Genomic DNA, 26743 nt, shown 5'->3' on the forward strand with positions numbered 1-26743 from the left:
ACTAGCTCCAACACTGTAGGACAAAAGTTCCTAGAATCCATAAACCAAAATGCCCAGGAACAACGTACCACTCCCACAAGAGGGGTAAGCATACTGGATGTGATAATCAGCAACATGGGTACTGGATGGCAAGATGAGAAGTGTATCCCTCACTGGTAAGACCAGACCATAGAGTAATCACACTGGATATACACATCCTGACCACAGTCCCTGGCCAGAAAACCACAGTGAAAAACATGTGTAAAGCAAAAGTTGCACTCCTCCAAACTGATGTGGAATCCATTAAAGGCCCTGTGCAGGTGCAAAATATGGGCCACACCTCAGAACCTGTTATACAGGCATTCCATGAACACTGCCAGGAATGCTTGGATTATGCAATCCCAAATAAAACCAAGACACAATGCCATACATGCAGGCATCTGGCATGGTGGACTCCAGCCATTACCAAACCATGCAAGAGAATGAGGAAGCTACTACATGATACAGCAAACATTAAAAGGGAAGTAATCACTGATCAGTAGTATGGCAATAAAATATGTCCACACATACAATTCACTAAGGCCAGCTACAACAAGTTGAATCTGTGAATCTTGAGGCAATGTTACACCTGCCCCAAGTACACAGACAACCCTGAACTCCCCAAGAAATACAAATATATGTGAGAGATGCAACCATTTATCCAAACCGGAGGCTGAGCTCCCTCAACTCAGTACTGTCAAAACTAGTCAGGAGGAGAAGGTAACCACACACACCACAAACCCAGTCCCACATAGACCTATCACAACTGCAAACCAAAGACATAAACACAGAAAAACATTCCCAGAGGCCCTAATTACAAACACACCACACCAACAGAGGCCTCCAAAGCAGACACCCAAGCAACCACAACCTCCAAACATAGCACATGCAACACATAGTACACAAAGCTGGTGTGCCAAACAGTCACAGGCCAGAAGGAGAAACAACATGCCTGATACAGTTGTAATAGGTGACTCCATAGACAGACACACTGCTGTCCCGCTCACCAGACTGAACAAGGGAAAGGGTACAGTAAGCTGCCTGTAGGCTGCTACAATACGCCACATAACACAAGTATGCAGGTCACCCCAAAGCAAGTAGAAATATGATGCAGTCATTGTCCATGCTGGCGTGAATGACCTGAGATGTACCTCCCTGGACTACATGAAAAGAGACATAGATGAGCTCTCCGATTATGTAGTCCAGGCCGGTATGACACTGACCGTTTGCAGCATCCTACCCTCACCAAGAATGATGCCACAGTACAAACACAGAATGATCAGCTTTAACAAGTGGCACAAGTACTGGTGTCATTCCAAGGGGATCCAATGTCTGTCTGCTTGGGATGTCATGCTTGACAAGCCACGCTGCTGTTCCAGGGATGGCTTGCACCTGTTACCCTGGGCGTCTGGATATTGGATAAGGCTTTTGCCACCTCCATAGAGCCTTTTGTAGGCAAGGCTGAAAAGACTAACCCACCACCCTAGAAAACATAAGTGGAAAGAAACAGAAGGGTAATGCTGACCAATGCCAGACGTGTAAACCTCAATATGCATGCTCCCGAGGCCCTCCCCAGTATGGAGAACATTGATGTCCGTGCAGTGACAGAAACCTGCAGCAAGCCTCCTGACAGCACACCAGCACTACCAGGTTATACCTCATATCATGCGTTATGGCCCCAAAACCTGGACCAAAACATGAAAGGAGGGGGAGTATCCATATTCAGCACAGACACCCATACGTCCAGGTAACTGACAATGCACGAAGCATCGGAGACCACCCATGTGCAACTAACCATAGGCAAAACTGCTGTACAGTCTGTAGCATGCTACAGACCACACTCTCACACACAGGAACCCCACCCAGCCATCCTGAAGACACTGGACAGTATGAATGTCCCACCAAATACCAAACAAGGTACTCACAAATTACCACATAGGTGGTAAACCATTATGTATGGAAGGAGTAATCAGGGACCTAGGGACACATGTGGACAGTAACCTGTTATGTGACACTCACATTGCCAACGTGGCTAGGAAGACTGTCTATATTGGACACCGTATCATGAAAGGATTCACATCTACGTCAACAGAGGTCATTGTGCCCCTATACTGTTCTCTTATCAGACCCATAATCTAGTACAATGCCTCATTTGGGATGTACCTTACCTGACACCTGCAGCAGTTAGAAAGACCTCAAAGGTACCTCACCAAGAGGATAAAGGGTCTCAAATATATGTCATATGCTGCCTGGCTGTAGACACCCCAGCTGAATGCAGTCACATACTGCCTACACAGAGGCGTTGTATGCCTGTTGTACAAGGCCATGTCCAACACAGGAGTAATGGACATGCTCCACCCCAGAAAACCCAAAGCCATTGGAGCTGTGAGAGTGAGAGATGTCAACCTCAACACATAATGAAATAGGATGTGCTGGAGGGACAGATACATAACCCTGAGGCTCCCTACACCCTGGAACAGAATCCCACTCCATGTTAGGCAGAGCCCCTCACTGACACTCTTCAACAGGAATCTTGCCAAGTGGATGGATGATCGTAGATGTACACTGGGGTCTTCACTGTGTCACGTCCAGACAGAGGCACAGTAAAGTAAATCATAAATGGCCATAATATTCACATAGCAAGGGGTGGCGAAAGCCACACACACTCTGGCTAGGCTTATAAATGCCCTAGGGTGGATAGCCTAGTATGAACCTATGAACCTATGAAGATACAAATTGTACAGGACACTAAGGATAATCACAAGGCTTTCTTAACTGATGGTAGGAACCTTGTTGGGAATTCACAGATATGCTCTGAATCACTCAAATATTACAAACAACATACCAAACACACACACATATTGCCAACATCCAACCTGACAGGTGCAGTGCAAACGCCCAGAATGCAAAATATCTATCCCAGCAGACTGCTGGCCCCCTGACATTGCAGATGCTGAGGTAACAGCCAGCATCGACAAAGCAAAACACACAGCAGCAATGGTATGAGATGGTGTCCTGGGCTGAGTCCAACATGGACTCCAAGAAGAATGGAATGCCAAATCACACTACTGCTCAATGTCAGCCTTACCACAGGATATGTACCCAAAGAGCAGTGTACAACAACAGTGGTCCTTCTCAACAAAGGTGTTGCCTGAATGGATACTGCAAACTACCACCCCAGAATCCTGACAAGCTTGGTCTGCACAGCTATGGAAAGGATCAGCATGTACCGCAGACATAAAGATATTGGGGACCTACTGACACCGGACCCTACCCAGTGTGGCTTTCTTAAGTGCAGATCCTGCCCCTTAAACATGTTTGACTCATTTGAAACAGTCATTAAGGTCATTGATGAGGGCAATGTGGTCCACACAGCGTAGCTGGACCTTGCAAAGGCTTCCATACAATACCCCACGTGTTCATTATAGATAAGCTCACCAGCTTAAATATAAACCCCTATGTCAGTAGAGGGGTTGCAAACCAGACCAAGGACAGAACTGACATGGTCAGACATGCTGCAGCCATCAAAGGGAACACATAGAAACAGACAACTGGTGCCATAGCCATGTTAGCAAGCTAATTGCAGAAAAGTGTATAGTCAACCCCTGTGGATATACAGTAAGTGCCCACCAATTACCACATAGGTGTTAACCCATTAAGTACTTAACATGTAATGAGAGACCTGGGGACACAAGTTGATAGATATCCTGCATTGGACAAGCATGTGGCTGTAGTGGTTACAGAAACATACCATATACCCACCTAATCATGAAGGTTGTCAGATCTAGATAAGGGGAGGTCATTGTGGCTCTGCAGTCATCCTTCATCAGCGTTACAATTGACTACAATAGCCCCTGTGGGATGTACCTCAGCAGACACCTCCATCAACTGTAAAGTCCCCAAAAGTACCTCACCAGGAGTATCAAAGAGCTTGAACAGATGCCATGTGTTGCCTGATTAAACAAACTGCAGCTCCACACACTGCCATACTGCCCACCCAGAGGCAAGCTGTGCCTGATGTATAAAGCCATGTCCAAGCTGGAATCAATGAACATGCTTCACCTTGTACAATCTGAATGGCAGTGAGCTATGCACATGAGAGACCTGAACCCCAGCACTGACATACATAGGACAAGCTGTACTGAATGATCCATAACACAGAAGCCACCCCACTCTTGAGTAAACTCCCAGTACAGGTTAGCCAGAGAGTCACTCATCGACTCTCCTCAAGAGGAATCTTGATGAGTGGATGGGAGATGGTAGGTTTACCCTGGGTATCACTGTTATGTCACAGTAGACGGAGGCACAGTATACTAACCATGACATATGTCATGGCAAACTCCACTTACAATGTGTGTCGAAGGACAAACACACTCTCCGACTAGCATTACAAATGGCCTAGGGCACATCGCTAGTGTTTGCCAATGTACACCTATGTTGTGGAATACACTACCAATGTTGGACAAGCCTGGTTTAAGTAGTTCATATCTGAACATAATGCAACATGGTCAGATGTGCACAACTGGCCCCTAACCAGGCTGTTGTGCTCACTATGAAAATGTAAAGCAGTGATAGGACTAAAGCCCAGGATACTGTCCACCACAGTGAAAGTACTGAACCAGTACACTATACGGTACTACAGTGTTAGGTCAGTATGAAAGGATGTTGACAACTGTATGCAAAGTATCCCATGCAAACCCTGCAGGCACAGTATAATCCCTGTTGTGTTCAGACACAAAGCAGTTGGACAGTAACTACACAACATGACACACAACACACAACCATAAACGTGAGATATTGTTGAAGTTCACACTCATCCACAAATGTGGTGGGCTGCAGAGTTCAACATATGGAAAGCTCACACTGGGCATGCTCGCACACTTTGATAAATGAGACATATGTCAGACAACATGCCATGGAAAGCCTGAACTGGGCATGCTCACACACTTAGGCCAAATCTCAGTTTAGCAGTTGGCCACACATATCTGGTATTTGTGCGTGTTATTCCAGGAACCAACCACATTACAGCAATCTGCCCAGTGCACACAGTTAAATGACTACAGAGACATACGTGATATAGTGGATCCCTCTCATATTCAAACATCTTCCACAGATACACAAGTTGTTCATAGAAACAGGGAATGCTATGGCAATAAAGACCTGCAAACAGTCTATCAGCAACAAATATTGTGCATCTGACAATTAAACATATGGGTGTAGAGGCCAACACTAGGCTGTTTGCCCTAGGGAATGACAGCTTAGCCAGAGTGTGCTTGGCGTCTGCCTCCCCAGTACAGTAGGCTACTGTGCCACTGTAAAGTAGGTCACATAAGGCACCGTGTGAGGCTAGTGTGCTGTGCCTCTGTCAAGCAGGGACACAGTGGAGATCCCAGGGTTGAATTTGCTAAGCCACATCCATGTTGTTGGTGTGTGCTGGAAGAGGGTTGGTGAGGACCTCTAACAGTAAGTGGGCATCAATAACAGACTGAGGGGAGCCTTATCTGCATTGTCTGGACAATTTCACTGTCAACACTTTGTCGTGATGATTATGAGGGATTGAAGTGTCGTGCCAGTACTGTTCAGAGATGTCCTCCCTCTGTGGGCTACTGCTCTGCAATGTATTAGCTCACTCTGTCTGTTGGACAGCCCATATATGGCTGGTGTACACCTGACAGGTGTCCTGTTGTGGAGCAGTCATGGGTATATTTGGGATAGCATGATCAATGCAAACCTTCCACATGCTCATAGAATGCAATTGTCAAGGATTATGCAGAGTGGCCTGTATACTCCCCAGCATGGGTCCTTTGAAGTCTTCCACCCCAGTCTTCACAAGTGTAAAGTCTGCTTTTGATAAATACACTTTGTTTGCAGTGACAACCTTGCCTGGGGGTGGGGATGGGATATGGATGTCCAGGGAAAGGTGGGTATGGTCAGATATCAACAATGGTGGTCTACCTCTGGTGTGGAACAGTGAGTACCCATGTTGCAGATGGTCAGGTGCAATATGTATTCCCCTTGTGGCTGTGGTGAGTGGTTCTGCCATAGCACATGGACTCACAAATGGTAGTGGCTGTAGGGTAATGTTGTAGAGGCCTGAGTAGTTCCCACACACAATATACCTGTACCTGACGTTAACAACTGGAATGGTGTATGTGAACACCTGCATACCTTGGCACTGTTCCCAGGGAAGCAAAGTGTGTGTCCTGGATGTGGGAGGGTGGTCCGAACTGGTTGTGTTGTGTGTTACAGGTCCTGTGGTCATGAAGCATGGTATAGAACATAACCTGCCAGTGCGATGTGCATATCTGACCCTGAAGTAGGTGGCTGCAAATGCATATATATGCTATCCCCCACCTGACAGGTAGTACTAGATGTACATACCTCTGTAGAAATAATGATGTCAGCACCCTATAAATACTGCAGGTGCAGAACAGATGCCCAGTAATTCGGATAGTGCGCTCTGCTAATGTGTCTCCCTCAAGTGTCATAATATAGTTAGGTAGGGGTTTGAATCCTGCAAATGCTCAGTGTGTGTGTGGGTGAGCGGAGGTGGTGTGTGTGCAAGTCTGTGTGAAGAAATGTCCCTTTTGGCAACTGGGAAAACACACTACAGGATGCACATTCCCCTTTCTAAACACTGATGATGTCAGCACCCTATAAGTACAGCAGGAGAAGAGAAACCTCCCAGTAATGTGAATAGCGCGCTCTGCTAATGTGTCCGTCTTGAGTGTCATAACATAGTTAGGTAGGGGTTTGAATCCTGCAAATGGCAAGTTTGGGTGAGGGGGGTTAGTGTGTGTGCAATTCTGTGTGAAAGAAATGTCCCTTTTGGCAACTAGGAGAACACACTACAGGATGCACATTCCCCTTTCTAAACACTGATGATGTCAGCACCCTATAAGTACAGCAGGAGAAGAGAAACCTCCCAGTAATGCGAATAGCATGCTCTGCTAATGTGTCTGTCTTGAGTGTCATAACATAGTTAGGTAGGGGTTTGAATCCTGCAAATGGCAAGTGTGTGTGTTTGGGTGAGAAAGGTTAGTGTGTGTGCAATTCTGTGTGAGGGAAATGTCCCTTTTGGCAACTAGGAGAACACACTACAGGATGCACATTCCCCTTTCTAAACACTGATGATGTCAGCACCCTATAAGTACAGCAGGAGAAGAGAAACCTCCCAGTAATGCGAATAGTGCGCTCTGCTAATGCGTCCGTCTTGAGTGTCATAACATAGTTAGGTAGGGGTTTGAATCCTGCAAATGGCAAGTGTGTGTGTTTGGGTGAGGGGGTTAGTGTGTGTGCAATTCTGTGTGAGGGAAATGTCCCTTTTGGCAACTAGGAGAACACACTACAGGATGCACATTCCCCTTTCTAAACACTGATGATGTCAGCACCCTATAAGTACAGCAGGAGAAGAGAAACCTCCCAGTAATGCAAATAGCGCTCTGCTAATGCGTCTGTCTTGAGTGTCATAACATAGTTAGGTAGGGGTTTGAATCCTGCAAATGGCAAGTGTGTGTGTGGGGTGGAAGTAGGGTGTGTGCAATTACATGTGTGAGAGAACTGACCCTTTTGCCAACCAGTACAACACACCAGCTGCTGCATATTCCAATCTCTACACAGAGATGATGTCAGCACCCTACAAGTACAGCGGAAGAGGGCAAATCCCCCAGTAATGCAAATAGCACGCTCTGCTACTGCATCTCTCACTACTGTCATAGCACAGTTAGTTATGGCTTTGAATTCCACACATGCCACGTGTGTTTTTGTCACACAGAATGCCCATGTGTGTGGGTTGTTGTTCACAATAATGCATGACTGAGTCATATGTGTCCATGCCTCTGACTGACCTGTATGCTTGTGTTATGTGGTGGACCATAGTGCCCCACGGGCATATCACTGTGACCTTCACCTTGTCCAGCCTGGTGAGCGGGACCTCACTGTACCGGACAATAAAGGTACCTAACACAACTGTAGCAGGTGTGTTGTCTAGCCATACAGGCTGTGACTGTTTGGCACACAGGATTTGTGTGCTATGTGTTGCACGTGCTGTGTTCTGGCTTAACGTATGCCTGTGTGCCAGCTGCAGAGGTGTCTGCTGCTCAGGCAGGATGCTATTCTGAGGCTCCACGAATGGCCCAGTGTGTTCACGTGTTTGGATTGCTGTCAGTGTAGGTCTACATCAGACTGGTATTGTAGTCACTGTAGTATGTCATGCCACCTGACAGGTTATGCCAGTACTGGGTTCAGAGTGCTTAGTCCCCAGTTTGGCTATGTGGTTGCATCTCATACATGTGTTGTACGTCCATGTGTAGGGAGAGGGTTGACTGTGTACATGTGGCAGCTGTGACATTGCCACATGACCCACATATTCCACAACTGTACCATAGAGGTGACTGACAAGTGACCTTTGCACATGCTACCATAGTATTGTGATTGCCATGGTGATTAACAGCACATAGGGCCAATGGGGAACAAGGTACATAGGTTCATAGGTTCATACTAGGCTATCTGCCCTAGGGCATTTATAAGCCTAGCCAGAATGTGTTTGGCTTTCGCCACCCATTTTAAATTTATTTTGCTATGCCCTTTTCGAGGTTAGTATACTGTGCCTCTGTCTAACAGTGACACAGAAGTGATACCTGGGTAAACCTACGATCTCCCATCCACTCATCAAGATTCCTCTTGAAGAGAGTCAATGAGGGACTCTGCCTAACCTGGACTGGGATTTTATTCCAGAGTGAAGGGAGCCTCTGGGTTATGAATCTGTCCCTCCAGCATGTCCTATTTATTTCAGTGCTGAGGTTCAAGTCTCTCAGCAGCGTAGCTCGATGGGATTTGGATTTTCTGAGGTGCAGCATGTCCATTAATTCGGGTTGGACATGGCTTTATACGTCAGGCACAGATCGCCTCTGAACAGGCGGTATGCCACTGAGTAGAGCTGGAGTTTCTTTAACCGGGCAGCATATGGCATCTGTTTGAGCCCTTTGATCCTCTTGGTGAGGTACTTTTGGGGTCTTTCCAGTTGCTGCAGGTGTCTGGTAAGGTACATCCCAAAGGGGCATTGTACTCAATTATGGGCCTGATGAGGGATGAGTAAAGAGGCACGATGACCTCCCTGATCTAGATGTGAATCCCTTCATGATTAGGTGGGCTATATAAAATGTTTTTCTAACCACTTTGGCCACGTGGTTGTCAAATGAGAGATTGCTATCAACTTGGGTCCCCAGGTCCCTAATTACTTCTTCTGTACTTAATGGATTACCACCTATGTGGTAATTTGTGGGCACTTTGTTTTTGCCAAAGGGGATGACTATACACTTTTTGCATTTAGCTTGAGGCCATGGCTCTGGCACCAGTTGTCTGTTTCTATGAGGCCCTTTTGGAGGATGCTTGTGTCGGCTGGAGAGTCGATTATGGTGCCCAGTTTGCAGTCATCTGCGAACTTGGTCAGCCACAGTCCTTCCGTGTTGGCCTGTACCTCCGAGAAATATATACCAAACAAGAGAGGTCCCAGGACTGAGCCTTGTGGGACACCACTTGTAACTGGTTTGGAGTCTGACATGGCTCCAGCAATTCTAACCATGTGGGTTCTGTCCTTGAGCCAGTTTGCAATCCATCTAGTGACATAGGGGTTTATATTTAAGCTGGTGAGCTTATCTATAATGCCCGAGTGGGGTATTGTATCGAAGGCTTTTGCAAGGTCCAGGTAGGCTGTGTGGACCACCTTCCCCTCGTCAATGGCCTTGGTGACTGTTTCAAAGAAATCAACCAGGTTTAAGAGGCAGGATCTGCCCTTAACAAAGCCGAACTGGGTAGGATCCAGTGTCTGTAGGTCCCCAATATCTTTATTTATGAGGTCCATGATGATCCTTTCCATAGCTTTGCAGACCAAGCTAGTCAGGCTTATGGGGCGATAGTTTCCAGGATCCGTTGAGGCACCACCTTTATGGAGAGGGACCACTGTTGCTGTATGCCACTCTTTGGGCACATATCCTGTAGTAAGGCTGAGATTGAACAGTAGTGTTATGTTTGGGTTTAGCTCTTCTTGGAGTTCATGTAGGACACAGCCTGGGACACCGTCTGGTCCCATTGATGCTGTGTTTTCTGCTTTGGAGAGGGCGGCTCTTACCTGAGCATCTGAGATGTCAGGGGGGCAGCACTCTGCTGGGATAGATATTTGCCCTTTTGGTGTGGAGGGGAGAAGTTTGCGCTGAACCTGTCAGCTAGGATGTTGGCAATGTCTGTGGGTTCGGTGTATTTTTTGTCATTTTGGACTAATTCTGAGCATATCTGGGAATTACCACCCAGGTTCCTAACATAACTAAAGAAAGCATTGTGATTATCCTTAGTGTCCTGTGCAATGTTTCTCTCGAAGCTGGCCTTAGACAATTTTATGAGTGCCCGTAGTTTTTTGCTAATACTGATCAGTGATGCCTTCCCTTTTTGGGATTTTGCTCTATCATTTAGTAGCTTCCTCCTTCTATTGTATAGTTTGTTTATGGCTGGGGTCCACCAGACAGGACGTCTGCCTTTGGAGGATTGGGTCTTGGTTTTATTTGGGATCGCATGATCCATGCATTCCTGAAGGTGTTCATAGAATGCATTTATAAAGGATTCTGCGGTCTGGGCCATATTTTCCACAGGCCCGGGCTTTGAAGGATTCCACCTCAGTTTTGAGGAGTGTGAAATTTGCTTTAGAGAAGTTTTTCACTGTGGTTTTCTGTGCAGGGGGTGGGGTCGGGATGTGAATATCCAGTGAGATTAGTTTATGGTCTGATCTTACCAGTGAGGGATACACTTCTGGTCTGGAGCATAGAGTCCCCATGTTGGTGATGATCAGGTCCAGTATGTATTCCCCTCTTGTGGGAGTGGTAACAAGTTGTTCCATAACATTTGAGTTTATAAATTCTAGGAACCTTTGGGCTAGGGTGTTGGAGCTAGAGTAATGCTCCCAGTCTATGTTTGTGTAGTTGAAGTCGCCCAATATAATGGTGTTTGGAGAGACCTTCATATTTTCCAGTGTTCTCAGGAAGGCCGAGTGGGGTTCCTGGGTTTGGGAGGGTGGTCTGTAGCAGGCTATAAACTGGAAGGCAGTTTTACCCACTGTTAGTTGCACATGGATAGTCTCTGATGCTTCGTGCTTTGCCACCAACCTGGAGGTGTGGGTATCTTTGATGAATATCGATACTCACCCTCCTTTTGTGGTTCGGTCCACATTTTGGGGCAGAAAAGCATGGTATGAGGTATAACCTGGTAGTGCTGGTGTGCTCTCGGGAGCCCTGAACCAGGTCTCTGTTACTGCACAGATATCGATGTTCTCCATGCTAAGGAGAGTTTTGAGTGTGTGCATCTTGAGGTTTAGACTTCTGGCATTGAGTAGCATTACTCTTAGTTTCTTATCCCTTGTGATACCTATGGAGGTGGGTTTGTCTTTTGAGCCTTGCCTAAAAAAGGCACTATGGGGGTAGCAAGAGCCTTTGCCAATATCCGAAAGCCCAGGGGTGACAGGTGCAAGCCGTCCCTAGCGAAGCAGGTGGTTCAACAGAAGGTGAGTATGTGAGGGTGTAGTGCCTGTGATTAGTTAGCACTGGCATATATGACTGCTCACGTGGACAAATGCCAGGTAAGTCATATGCAATGTGTCACAGGCAACGTACATGTGAACAGGACAAACAGTGACGTTCTGTCAAGTGAGACATGGACATACATATAGTAAGCTATGCAGATGTCACTAGGAGTCCACAGAAGCTCTGTAACTCTGCATTGCAGGTGGGATCAGTGTTCCAGGGTAACTGCAAGCAAACATGCATGCAAACAAAGCTACAGTAAGCAGGGCTGCATGTAGTCCATTGTACAACAAACAAGCTGTACCACTTCCAGTAGGTAACAGTGCAAATATGCAGGCACTATACACATGTACATGGAAATACACAGGTCAGATGGCTAGGGTCCAGTCTCAGCACACAAGTGTACAGACCATGTACCGTCAGGATGTACAATAACTGGATGGAAACCCAGGTGCTCATACCTGCAGTAATACACATGTCAAATAACAGACACTGAGCCTTCACTCAGTGGTTCCATACTTAGTAGGATGTATGCTACCTGGCCTGCCACCACAGTATCCCTGACATGTATGGGGACTCTCCCTCCTGTGACAGTTAGTTTTGTGTGTTGGGGCTGTCTAGCATGGTATGAGATGTGAGCTTGCAGTGCTAGGGTGCTCCTGTGTGTCCTGTACCAGTCGTGTAGTACTGCACACATATCAACATCCTCAAACATCCGCATTGCAGAGTCCAGTGTGGGCAACATGCCACTTGCAGTTTACATGTCCATCATTGCGTATCAATACTTTCATTACCTTATCCCCTGTGCTACCTATGTATGTAGCCTTCTGTTGACATCCTTACCACCAGTATGCCAACATGTGCAGATGATACACTATGGTACTTACCATGGGTGTAGACAACAGTACAAGACAATCATACCCTTACTGCATCAGGCATGCTGGGATATACCCACAATTATATCAGCACACAGTACTGTTAACAACATGATACTATTACTACACGTCTATGTAGTCACCCTGTGCATCAGCAACATGTTAACCTGTACCTGCACTGATGTTACAGATTGCAGGAGGTGGCACAGTTTCATCATATGCACAGGGTGTGAACTTGGTATGCCTGAGTCTGCCACTGATACCACCAATTGACATGTATGTGTATGTGTGTTGGTGAGGGACAGCAGTACAAGGTGGGGCAATGTTGATGCAGTGTGTGCATGTATGCGGTAGCCCTAGGTGTTGTCAATTCGCATGTGTGTATGGATGCACACAGTTCCACCTCATGGCTGCCATATACTGGTGTTTGTGGACAGCCACAGACTGTACCTGCCAGGTCATACAGATCAGTGTCTGTGGCCACGGACACGGTACCTGTGCCTTGCAGGGTGCTACGGACCATATCCGGTACCAATCCAGACTGGGTACTGTCATCAGAAGCAGGTGTTCATTGACTGGACACAGATCCCTGTCGGGCCTGTCCAGAGCCACGTGCACGTGGTCTCCTGGGGCGGTCTGATGACAGCACAGACCCAGCATTGCTGGGGCTGCTGCTGGCACTATGGGGGCGGCCGCGGCCCTGTTGTCATCCGCGACGACTGCCAGCTGCTGCTGTTGCTGGCATACACCCACGTCGATGCCTCAACCATCCACCATCGCCCTGGCTCATGGACATGTAGTTGTGGAACCGGTCTAATATGTCCCCACAATGTCTGTCTATGACATCGGTGAAATTACGGATGGCAGCCGCAATGTCACGCATACTGTCAGTCATGGCTGTGCGACATGCTGTCAGCTCCCTCAGACCCTGTCTGGTGTACCGTTCCATACGTGACTGTGCCTGCATGACAGCCCGAAACATAGCTGAGGTTGTAAGACCTCTGTGGGCACGTCTGACAGGGGCAGTATGCCCACGGATGCTCCCACGAGAACCCCTGGACATCTGTCTGTGTGGTACCATCTCAGGGCCATGCCCATGGCTGCTGTGTGGGGAAGCATGTGCCACAGATACCACATTACCCTGGTCAATGCCCACTGTATCCTGTCCATCACCTAGGGACATTGGTGACAAAGGGTGTATTGGCAGGATAACTGTGCGCATTGATGGGGTTGACAGCTGTGTACTGTCAATTGGCTGACCAATGACGGACCCTGGCATACCTTCCTGTGCCATTACACAGATGTCATCATTATCAGTACCCATGGCACCTGATTCAGGTTCCCTGCTGCATGACACCAGAGCAGCACCAGAACCTGTGGGAGGGAAACAGGAAACACAGTTTACAATGTCTACACAATGTTACCAGTGATGCACACATGCACAGGTGCACACATCCACACATGCACACATGCACAGGTGCACACATGCACACATGCACAGGTGCACACATGCACACATGCACACATGCACACATGCACACATGCACACAGTTGCACACAGTTGCACACTTGCACACTACTCAGTATGCGAGATATCAACACACAGACACAGACACACCTGCATGCATACACAGAGCACTACTCAGTGAGCCTAATATTACTATTACTATCAAGACTATTAAAGGTATTGTTAATACACACTCACCAGCATGGATAGGCTGCATTGCTGTTACACCGGAGGGACCTGCAGAAGTGAGGAAATTAATGTCAGTGGGCACAACTGTGCCATTGTTACTGAGTATGATACAGGTCAGTAGTACAACAGTCGCCTTTCACAGGTCAGCTGCTGATATTGAGAATATCACACTTGCACATTAAATACTATGATGACAGCTACAAACCAAGGACACACCTCACACATGCATTAACTACCAGTGTACACAACAGTCAACTATACATATGGCATATTACCTGCACGCTCGTAGTCTTGCTGCTGCGTGGCTCCAGCCTCCATCATAATGCAGGTCTGCTGCTGTTGTTGTTGTTGGCGGGCTGGAGCCACAACACTTATGAGTAGTCCCTCCAGTCTGGTGAGTGGGGGATGTGTAGCCACCCCACCACCTGTGGCAACCTGTTGCCTGTGGATATCCGACGCACGCTGATGGACATTTCTGATTAAATCACTGCAGTGATGTCGTACCTGCTCATATGTCCTATTATGCGTGCCTATGTCATTTACCCGACGGACCAGGTCTTGCCACAGTGCAGCCCTCTCCTGCTGATTCTGGCTGGTGCGGAAAAGAGTATTGCATAATCCCGCACCAGGCTCTGGTGTATCTCCTCATCCTCAGCTGCAGAGTAAGCTGGATTGCGCTGGTGAGCCATGGTCCTGAAAAAGGAAATAACATGATATCAGCAAAATATGTCAGCAGAATTTGGCACACATACTACACATGCTACTCGACTGTTGTGATACAACATATCTCACATATATAGCATCTGTCTGTCTATTGGTGGATACACATGTAAATGGCCAGGTATCAGTGCTCAGCCAACAACTGTGCAACAGTACCTGGCACACTCCATATGACATACTACCAAACCCCAGCAGTCAGAACACTGATTCAGGTCCAAAGCACCTCCTCACTCTGGGGTTTGTATCGAGGTACTGTATGGGGTACATCATCAACTACTGTGAGCTGACCACAAACTAATTGCCCTGGATATACATATCCCACCTCCACCACCAGCACAAATGACTACAGTGAATAACATTTCAAATGCAAACTTTACACTTTGTAACACTGACATGGTATCCTTTCAGCCCACTGGGCCAGTGGAAGACACAACCCACAATGCTGACCCCTTCACAAATTATTTCTACGGACATCTCCGAGAATGCATGGATCATGCAATCCCATATAAGACCAAGACACTCTCCACAAAGGGACAGCATCCTGTCTGGTGGACCCCAGCCATAGACAGATTGTATAACAGAAGATGGAAGCTACTGCAAGACAGAGCATAATTCCATAAAGGGAAGGCATGTCTGATCAGCACTAGTAAGGAGCTATTTTCTCTCATACAAACATCCATGGGCAACTTTGAGAGGGAAATCAACAGGGACACTACAGATAACCACAAGGCCTTCTTCAGTTATGTTAGCAACCTGGTCAGAAACCCTCCAATATGCTCATAGTTAGTACACAACAACAAATAATTCACTGAACCCACAGATATTGGCAACATTGTGGCAGACAGGTTCAGTGCAGGTTTCCCCCCTCTCCCCCAAAATAAGACATACTTATCCCAGCTGACTGTAACCTCCCTGTCATCACAGATGTCCAGGTGAGAGCCGCCCTCAGAAAAGCAGAATACACAACATGAATGGGACCTGATGGTATCCCCGGTTGCATGCTACATGAACTCCAAGAGGAGCTAAACACACATATAGAAGTGCTATGTAACACTAGCCTGACTACAGGATATGTACCTGTACACTGGCGCACAGCAGCAGTGGTTCCACTCCACGAAGGAGGCACCTCTACATACCAATACAATACAACACAATACAATACATTACAATACAATACAATACAATATGCTATTGCCCCTGGGACTACAGCAGCATACTGTTCTGCTACCCTGACCATTGTGACACATGTGATGTGATGGTACCTGCTCCTGTCAAACAGTTACACAGGGTGACTCATATGGCATATTACCTATCTGACTAACATTCAGCAGGGGTATGTGTGACATGTACTCATGGGGAGTCTTGCTTCTTAACGCTGTGTGGTTTATTGCAGGGTATGTCTTATCTGTGGGTAGGAACCTGTACCTCCACCATGTGCTCTCTATTGCAGTGTCACGGATGACACACAGCAGTCATTTAGGTTGTGGATGGTGTGAGGTGTTACTATGGTTGTTGGACATCTGTCATGGGTGTGACTTAAGTATGTAAATCCAGGAGTGGTAACCTCTATGTGGGTAGTATGTGTGTACTCTGTGGTGTTGTCAGTCACTGTGCATTGGTAATGTGTTTGAGTGCATTGTCACAGTGTTGTACATGTCACTGTGTCCTTCTCCATATCTGTAGCTGTCATGTGAGGTACATACCGTGGCAGCCATTGTGTGGTGTGGAGGGTACACTGACCTACATGTCCATAGCTGACACACCATGTCTGCTGACACATACCATGTGCAGGTATTCCAGGAATAGTGTGCCACTGTGAATATCATTGGGGGACTATTGTACACATTTATGACCCTGTTCACCCCTGACACATGCAGTGGTGGGCAGCCAATCACATATCTGGTGGTTACTGGTGTAGGTGATTTGAAATGGGGTATGGTACTCCAGTTTTGACACTGGTGTTCACTCCATGCCTTTGTCACCAGGCACCTGTTGCAATACATCTGTACACATGTGCCTCACTCAGAATATATATACATCTCTCTCTCTATATATATATATATATATATATATATATATATATATATATATATATATATATATATATATATATATATATATATATATATATATATATATATATATGTCTGTATACATATACACATATATATATTGATGTACATATATTGCTATAGATATGGATAGAGGGGTGTGTGTGTGACAGAGAGGTGGTGAGAGTGACAGAGGGGGTGGGACAGGGGGAGTGTGAGATCGTCATATACAGTCATACCTGTAGATAGTCAGATCTGTCTGTCTATGTATATGTATCTACATATATCTATATCTGTATGTGTGTATTACATATATATGTTTGTACATATTCTATCTATCTACATCTGTCTATGTATTCCTACATCCCTCTCTATGTATGTATACATATATGCATATTATATATATATATATATATATATATATATATATATATATATATATATATATATATATATATACATACATACATATATTGACATACATACGTATCCATATGATAGATAGGTATATCAACATGTTTGTTTACAAAACTGTATACACACACTAACATACTGCTAAACATACATAACTGTGAAACCTACTTTGTACATTGCACTACAACCTACATTCAACCTACATTGATATGTGCACATAGATGCCCTCACATACATATGTATGTACAGCCTTCACTGATAGTTGCTGTATGTCCCCTGCCCTTTGCACATCTTCATATACATATGGATACAGACCAATGACACATATGGAGGGTTCACAGTATGTAGACTTTTATAGTATTACTTTACATTACCTGTGTTTGTCACAGCTGCTTGTGTTGCCGTCTGGTTTCGTGTCCTGCTGCTCCACTTGCCAGTTGTCAGCTTTCAAGTGGTTGTTGCTGACTGGTTTTGTTTGTGTATGTTTATTTTTTTTTTTTCTCTCTCTCTCTCTCTCTCTGTCTCTCCCTACCTCCACAGGGTGCAATGAAAGTATTGCATGTGTGGACTGGGAGTACAGCATGCTTTTGTAGGTATCTGCATATGTCCATGTGATGGCCTCTGCACCAATTGTTAGCCAGCATTTGCTAATTGCATGCAGCCAGTTGTGTACTGATTGCAGTTCTCACTGTGATTTCAGGACAGTGCTATAAAAGGTATGTGAGATAGGCGTAGCCCTTTCAGATTTTAAGGGCAGGGACCATGCTGGTATGCTGTGGACACTGTTCTGTGAGTGTAAAGGTTAGTATCTCTCTCATATTTCCGGCTGTGTTGTAGATTAACATTTCTCCATTCATTTCTCCAGTTTCCTGTACTAAGTGTGTATGTACACTGACACCTAAGACTACTACTACTGTTAATGTGGGTGTGTGTGCTTTCCTGTGGGACATGTGGTGTAACTGGTGTATAGCAGTGGCTCTTGCACTTTGTTGCTATGGCTTCAATATTTGCCCTTTACATTCACTACTTGTATGCCTGCTAGGTGTCTTGACTGTAGTGTGTTGCTGTGGCTTTCCTATTTTCCATGTACATTCACACCTTGGAATGCTTGCTATATCTGCTAGGGTGTTACTGCATGCAGTGTGGTCTGGCCATGGTGTGGGCCTTGACATCTATTAGGGTATTTGAGTATGCTGCTGAGCAGGCCCCAGAGACTCTCAGGTGCATCTTTTATCTGCCTCATGGAATGGTACATATCAGTGGGGTACACCCATTAAATTGTCTGGTATTCTGCAGTTGTGACTGTGGGATAGCATGAGCATATGTATTACTACACTATTTCTGCCGTGCAAGTGGTGCATACTTTCAGTACTTCATAGTTACCATTGCATGTGTTGTAACACCTTTCTGCCTACTGTTTGTACATTTCACAGGGGTCTGTGGGGCATCCCTGTAACTCAGTCACTGTTGCTATGTCTAGGCTCTTAACTATTCAAATATGGCAGTGTCAGACCTCTCAAGTGTACAGATATTTGCAGGTTGTCCACATTTTTGCCTCATATTTTGGTCAATATCTCATGAACAGCTCTTTCTGGCAAATCACTCTGGGCTCAAGTCAGACTATAGTGACAAACATTTAAGTTTCAGACTTCATACCCTTCCAAACATCCAACAAAATGCAGAACCTGTTACTCTCTGAACTGTCTAAGTTTGTTGTAGCATTATTTGGAATGTGTCCCTGTTTTTGGCCCTTTGCTCCACATTTTTTATTACTTGGTCCGGATGTGTTCCTGTAAGAGGTTGTGGGGTATGGGCAGTGATTATCCTGCTGTGAGTATGTGTGTGGCTTGCAAGGTGCTACAGTGACATTATTACCTACTAGCTACCAACTAGCATGGCTGTTTCTGTTCACACACTACTATTCTAGAAATCCACTAGATTTGACAGTAAATATACATGACATGCTTTGTGTACTACACATCCTATATTCCCTTTACATTCATTCCTACTATTACATGATATATTTATTGTAGCACAATGTTCTTATATAACAGTCATGGCTTAGTGGTAAGTCATGCAGACTACTGTTTCCAAGGTCCTGGGTTCGGGACTGACAGTGGGATTTTATTTTGCTTTTGAGCAGACTACAGGACTTGTCATTCAGAGTGACTAAGGCACTTTTAAGCAGTTGTAACCAGGTTAGCGCTGGTTTGCGCGGAGCTCCCGCATGCGCACTGGCATTCAGCTCCGCGCACACCCGCTTACAACCGCTTAAAAGTGCTTACTCTTGCGCACACCTGCGCTATTTTCTTTGAAAGAAATGAAAATGGGGAGACAGGAAAGTGGTGAAAAAGGGGTCACAAAGAGGGTAAGACAGTAGGGAAACAAGCTCGGGTTTTGCAGGAGGGATGTAGGTAAGGCCCATAGCTGCCCATTTCTTCATCAGCAACAGCTGTGCATATGTTTGTAATTTGGTGTGACATTTGAAACCTTCCACCCCTGAGAGAGGTGTGAGGACAACAATAATACTTGTTGTACAGCCAATTGTAATTGACAGTTTCCATGTCCAGCAGACATGTGTGCAAAATGGGCAGCTATGTATGGGGCGCAATTTTTCTGTGGGTACAGAGTGCCCTTTTTTTTTTTTTCAGGTGAGAGTGGTATGTCAGGTAAAGGAAGTCGGTATAGCTGGGGAGGTAGGTTGGGTAGGTCAACAGACAAGACAAACAAGACGCATACAGGGGTGGTGTATGACACATGTGGGGGGGTTACACAATTGACGGGGATGGATGTTTGGATATCTAGAGCCCATGAGCCCACAGATGGCAACAGTGGAACTGATATCCCCACCCATGGGCAGTTGCCACTGTGCCTTCACTGCCCAGGATGGGGCTGTGCTGGGGGCTGTGTAGGCCGGGCAGCAGGCACGCCCGTTAGTTGTGCCACCTGTGCCTCAAGCTGGCGTAGGGGCCCAAGAACAGCTTCCTGGATCTCCCTACGCACCACAGTCCGGACACTACGGAGGGTGAGTGGTTGTTCTCCTCCGGCCACACTTGCAGAGGGGGGACGAGCCCCATCCCCTGCAGCGCTTCCACCCGCAGGTGGCACAGGGCCACCGGAGGAGGGTCCGGACTGGGCACTACTGCCAGGTGCACTCGCCAGCTGAGGTGGGAGAGGTGGGTCCGCTGGAACCCGCCTTCCCTGTCGTCCTATGTTTTGCATTATGTCATGACAGTTTGGGTTAGTAACATACAATACCATTCACAATTAGTTGTAACAGCATGCATTAGTATTCCCATTAACCAAACACCCAGATATTCAAACCATTGAACAGCAAGCATAACACATGCATAATTTGAACAGCAATACACAGTCCAACAACATGCAGGGTTGATTGATGGCAACAGGCCATCAGGTTTGGATGTATGAACAGGGCAGATGCATCAACGTACATGCAAATATGTATGACCCAACAGGACAAATGTCCAGGGGTGTTAATTGTGATTGCACATACCAATTTCACGTGGAATGGATTATATGTGGTTATAGGGTAGGGTGAAGAAAATTTAATTAACACCTTCAAATACCAATACATATGCTGTACATTTCTAATAGCTGCAGATATATACACACTACAGTTCTACCTACAGTTTCCTATGTGATAACTACTTCAAGTTGGTGATAGGAATGTTACTGCTACATCAATATACATTTTCATTTTTATTCATACACATTCATATCTGGCTCTGTTCAGCTACATCATCCTGCTACATTTGCTTTATATAGCTATAGACAACTGTGGATGTTTGGTATTTCAGACAACCATACTATCTGCATATTGCAGACTGAGAGCAACATATCCAGATTTTGGGATACACATTCCAGCTGCAGTAACATTTTCAACACATTTTGCAGTTTGGTTCTGCTTGTCACATTCATTTCATTCTGTACTGACTGCAGTATACTTTATTCAGGAGTTATTACTACTTTATTGGTGGATTCATAACTCTTTCTCACACTCTCTCACTTGTTTTATTTTTACAATTCAGGATGGTACTTAATTCTAGGCTTTATTGACATGTTTTACCTGTAGTTATTACAATCCTTTCCAACAGTCTCACTTCTGTCATGTTTCTGTATTTCAACAGGGATATATTTCACACATGTGTTTTACTCAGCTTCTGCAGCTGTACTTTTCAGCCTGCTGCAGGTTATGTACTATTATATTACAGGTGGGACATCTTTATTTCAGACTTTATTTCAGACTTTTTCATTTTTCTGTTTGGATTACAGACTGCATCACACTTTTGTAATCAAGCAATACTTGCAAACCCTCTTACACTGTTACTTGCACATTTTATTACTTAGTGACTACACTGCACTCTTTTGCTAACTGTCATACTTTTATATTTATTTACAGTTACAGGGAGAGGATTACTGACCTGCCTGGTGGCGCAACCGCACCAGCCTATCGCCATAGGCTCTACGGTTCGCAGAACGGACACCTGCAGCTGTAATATAAATAAAGTAATATTGGAATACACATCTCCATAATATCAGCTAGGTTAATTTCTTACATAAATAATTAGATGTAACTTACTCAGTAGTGGGGCGTTGGGCATTTGCCGGGCCTCCTGGATCCAACGGTTCAGTTGGTCCTGCTTCCATCTCTTCAGGTCCGCATGGTGGTGACGGACCTGCTCACCAGTCCTTGGTATCCCTGTGGCACTGGTAAGATCATGAGCCAACCGGTCCCATGCCTCAGCCCTATATGCTCCCCACAGGACCTGGCCCTGCATGAGTTGGGCCTCATGATTGTGGACAAGGAGCCAAACCATATATTTGGACTCCTCAATGCCCCACCTCTGTGCTCGAAAGCAACTACCCTCACCTACACCTGACATTCTGGCTGCAAGTTGGTTCTACAATCGGTTATGCTGTGTATTCCCGCCTATGGGGCTTATATATGCCATTTTTCCGCACTTATCTGTGATTGGCCATTTTGGAATTGTATCAGCTTCACAAAACCTGCTTTGTCATGCTCCTCTTTCTATTCATTCCTATATATTTGCTATTACTGCATTTCTAAGTGCAGCTGTCATGGCTTAGTGGTTCAGTACCTTGACTATGGTGCATGGTATCCTGGGTTCGAACCTGGCCACTGCTTTTTATATTTTATGACTGTCTACACAGGCTAGGAGGTGTGTCTGTGTAAAGGCAGTTTTGTTACAGCTTGCTCAACGTTGCCCGTTGGTTAGCTTGTTGGCGCGGTGCGCAGCTCTGCGCAAATGGGTTACGCTGGTTTACGCTTCATTTGGCTGTCAGCATGCATATTACGCTCAGCTCAGCTAGGGGCACACAGTTTCAGTGTGTTAAACCACTGCTCACCTACGGGCACTCATTTTACACCTGTTAAACCACTGCTCACCTACGGGCACTCATTTTGCACCTGTTAAACCACTGCTCACCTACGGGCACTCATTTTACACCTGTTAAACCACTGCTCACCTACGGGCAGATGCACTCAACTTGTTAAACTGTAGCTCAGCTATAGGCACATCTGGCATTTTTTATTATTTTGTTATCTCACATTTCTTCAAAATAAATGGCCCATTTCATTACATTTTACATAAAATATAATTTTATATGTGTACATATATGTCAGGGACTTGTTTCGTGCTTATTTCACTAAAAATAAAAATTGATGTTGGGGGGGCTCGAACCATGACTGCCTGCTCTTCAGCCGACGTCTCTACCGCTACGCTATTGCTTCTTGGCTTACTTTGCATATGTAGTTCTTATATGCTTTTCCACTGACTGCTAACTGTGGCTAAGCTACGGGCACGCCCACGCAAACGAGCGCACTCACGGGCAAACATCTTTACAATTTAAAAAAATATATAACATGTTCATTTATATATTTTATGTTCATAGTCTGTGGGGGCATGTGTTGTGTTGTGTTTATTCACATTTCCATGGACTCTGTCATAGGGGTTTACTTTCGGGACTTTTACTCTTCTGGGGGCATGTCCGTTTGCAGGGCTCGGCCTACGGACACGCCCCCTACTGTCTTCCACGGACCGTGTAAGCCTTAGGTGTGATTCAGCATGCCCTCATGCATATGCATGACATGCTGACATCACACCGTTTAACTGCAGCCTCCGTGTAAGCCTTGTAACTCTTACACGGAGGCTTCGTGAATCCTGCCCAATAACTTGTCAAAAGGGACAGATGTAGTGGTAGCAAGCTGGGTCATGGAATTAGTACAGAGATGCCAAGACAGGGAGCTTTGGGGTAACATTACCAGCATGCCATGAAAGGAAAGGATTGGGGTAAGTTGTACTGAGTTACATGTTTCATTTATAATGGTAGTTTTACTCACGATAGTGCTTTAAAAATATGAAAATTGATTAAACTGTATATATAAGGTAGAACCTATAAAAGATGTTTATAATGCACAAATAACCAAAGATGAAAATCTATAAAATAAATGACATTAATAAAGAAATCTCTAACTTAGAACCTTAAATTATACCACTAGCTTGTCTAATATTCAATATGCTACAACAGCTCAGTGGCAGTATACTGCAAAGAGTAAGTGAAGAAGTATTAATGTCTCAAAAAATCTCTAGTCTGTTTACTTACTTCATTTTATTAACTTCATTTTATTAGTGGTTTAATCCAAAGTGGTGATTTAACTGAAAAGCCTTCCTCGTCTGATCCAGAATCTTGGTGCACATCTATGTCAGTCGGACATCTAGAATGAAATAATAAATAACCTTCCTCTTACATCTAGAACTACCAGTAGAGGGACTCAGGCAAGTTCACAATACCTTAACAGTCAAGTAGGTGTTAGCAACAATGAATTAAAAGTAGGTATCTGTGCATTTAGTTATTACAATATGGGAGTCATTTTGTTAACCAAGATGAACATTGTCAAACTGTTTGAGAGTATACAATAAACAGATCAGATATACTTCTGCATGAGTGTGTACTGTCCGCCATCGTATTCCATCAATTCTCCTGATAATCCAGTAATGTAAGCAAAAGCAATTCAATTAAAATAAAAAGAAAATAATTTCTGAAAACTATATTTTTTCCAGAGCGGTTGCATCCAAGAGTGACAACCCCGTGTTGTAAACTTTGTCATCCATTTCACATGCACGGTGGGGCATAGACACAAACAGCAGCAATTGGCATGAAAATTTATAGAAAACTACAGCTTGCAAGGGGAAGTGTGACAGATGGCCTTGAAGGACACGCAGCAGTGGCAGATGTTAATACTGTAATTGCAGCTGCATGAATTTAATCCCAGTGCTAACTGTGAGATGGTGCTAATTATAATTTAATTCCCCTTTCCAGTTTTATTTTACAGTGCAACACTGAAGATTTAAAAATAGGACTGAAATTAAAAACTGTCAATACGCTGCAATATAAAGGTTCAGTCTGGAAAAAAGTAAAAAGGCAGTCATAAAACACATGGACTAGCTCTTGTTAGGGCTCATTCAGCTGGTTGTACAAGTATGATATGACAGGCAAATGTGTAATCAGGGATAGCAGTACATCTGATGGTTCTAACACTGGTGGCAGTAACAACAAACATGGCTCCATTAATTATTTCTAGCAACAATAAAACTCTTAGCAAGAAGTAAATGTGAGATAAATATTGCTGGTTGTCCCATTATACACTGGAGATGAATAAGTATTTGAGAAGTATACCGCAACATTTTCTTAGAATAATTCAATGTAACTAATTTATCAAGTCCTACTATGTTTCAAGTACATCACAATACTGAGAAATACATGTTTTGCTACCAAGAATGCCAGGAAAATAAAGAACAACTTGCTATATGCTTTTTGCACAGATAAGCAGCAGGTCATGATGTTTATGTTTCAGATTACTTATCTGTCAGCGCACTTCTTCCTTGTACTCAGATTCTCAGCATGAAGCCATTACTTACAAAACTAGTACAATAAAAACATTTCACAATGAGCAGTCAATGGTTTTATCTATCCCATCAATTGTTTGACTTTAAAACTAAAGTATAAATTGCCTGAAGCTGAAATGTTTATTTTTATATGGGCACACATAAAGAAGAACCAAGGTTTATATTTATCAAAGATGCCAGACACTGAAATTCTAGTAGCACATAGCCTTTTATGTAAAACTTAAAACTGTGCTAGTGGAGATAAAACCGAATTTATCATCTTTCACATCAGTATTTGGTTTGAGTTTTTTTGGCCCCCTTTATGTGCACTCCTGCTGATCATCACCTGCTCTCTAGGGCTGCTACTATAGCTCCTTTTAACTTAATGACCCTAGTACTATTCCCCAGGGACTTCACCAGTGGCAGGCCACAAAGGGAAAGTGGGTCAGAGTGGAGAAGCTAGCAGTGTCACATACTCTGTCCTGCATGTTAAGGAATTTTATTTTGAATGGCCTAACAGGGCAAAGCTGGTGATATCTCATGCATCACAGCATGAAATGTCAGCTAACAGCAGGTCCATCTTTAAAGGCAAATTGCTAACAACAGTCTGCTCACAATTATGCTATCTTCCCCCTCAATTGGAACATGTCCAATCACTGACAGAAACCCCTTCCTCCCTGCCAGAGTAGGTGAACTGGCAAAAGTCTCTTCTTCCTACCCTCTGTACTCACTCATCCAGTGAACTAGCCAATAGATGACCTCAGGTCAGCTGGGTCACTGTCACTGATCCGTCCCATCTAAGCTATGGAGCCCTTGTTTTCACATCAATATTTGGGATGGCCACCACAATAACAATATTAATTATAGTAGCACTTTAAAATCATTTAAAAAAATCGTGTGCATTATTTTACTTTAAGCACCCCACACTGAGTTTGTACAGGTATGGGTATGGCTTAATTTGATTTACATCAAGTGACTGACAGCTATGAAAATTGGATGAATTGCAATACAAATGAGTGATGTGAAATGCTGCAGGAATTTCAGTGCTTACCCTGGTATGATAACAATTGCTTCTCTAGTACGATTAACCCTTCCCACCTGAAGTGTCTTAACTGCAATAATTGCTAAAAATGTAATATATGTATTTGTTCCCATTCCTCACCCTGACTTCCACTTTAGCAAAACATGTTAAAAAAATTCACAAAACACAGAGATATTAAACCTCTGTGCTAAAAAGGCTACATGCTTCCATCACAACAATCAAATCATTGGCAGACAATGGCAGTGATGCAATAGATAGTACACTCACCTTTGATGCAACAGGCTGTGGGTTCTATTCTTCCACCAGGAAGGTCAGTTGCTGAAACTGCAGTACAGCATAAGGGGGGGTACTGCACTCCTAAGTGTGTCATCCTTTGCATGAGCTTTGAAACTGAGACCTTGAATTGCTGGTAGCTTAAGTGGATATAAAAGA

Source organism: Protopterus annectens, chromosome 5.part1 (assembly GCF_019279795.1).
Source record: "Protopterus annectens isolate FY-2018-M chromosome 5.part1, PAN1.0, whole genome shotgun sequence".
Lineage (NCBI taxonomy): Eukaryota > Metazoa > Chordata > Ceratodontiformes > Protopteridae > Protopterus > Protopterus annectens.